Source organism: Atta colombica, unplaced genomic scaffold, assembly GCF_001594045.1.
Source record: "Atta colombica isolate Treedump-2 unplaced genomic scaffold, Acol1.0 scaffold40, whole genome shotgun sequence".
In the NCBI taxonomy this organism is placed as follows: domain Eukaryota; kingdom Metazoa; phylum Arthropoda; class Insecta; order Hymenoptera; family Formicidae; genus Atta; species Atta colombica.
In genome coordinates this window covers 302620-303372 of record NW_017259509.1, presented here as the reverse complement: position 1 = coordinate 303372, position 753 = coordinate 302620, and positions in this window count along the sequence as shown.

Here is a 753-nt window from a genome sequence, read left to right as displayed (position 1 = left end):
TATATATATATATATTGATATCCGAGAATATATCGACATTACCTGCATAACAGGAGTGAATATTGCGTAATTCAATAAATACCAATGGCTTTGCGCGCCAAGGTTTCTTCAAGTTTCGGATAATATTGTTCGAATAATTTTATTGCGTTATATACTACGATCTTAAAATATTCAAACACAGAAACATTGATCAGTTGATTATAATAATTCATTACAATAGCGGCAATTAATCGTATAATTATTATTGTATCTTTCCATAAAACTTCACTTTGATTCACCGACACTTTTTTTCTTTTATAGCTGAACTGCGAAATGTACTTATTAATTGTGGGAACGAACAACTGGTTTGATTATTCGTTAACGATCCAATTATTTACCGCCATTTACTCAATAACGTGAGTTCCAGTTATTTCCGGATGAAGGGAAGGAGACGGGGGATATTCGATCACGCATTACCGATAACTTGCAAAACGCCATGACCGTGTTTTCATTCCAATAATTACTAACTAACTATGACGGCGCATTGATAAGCTTTGCGTGAGTTATGCACAGAATTGCACCGTTTTTAAAATGTAATATAATTTTCCATTTAAGTGGCTGCTCAATATAAATTGTTACGAAAGTATATTAATTAAGAATTCTTCTTGAACTAATAATGCTTCAGCCAAAGAAGTATTCTTTTCTAAACGAAAACACTATGAATACTATGAGAGATAAGGAAATGACATTATATTACATTTCGTTGTACTGGTG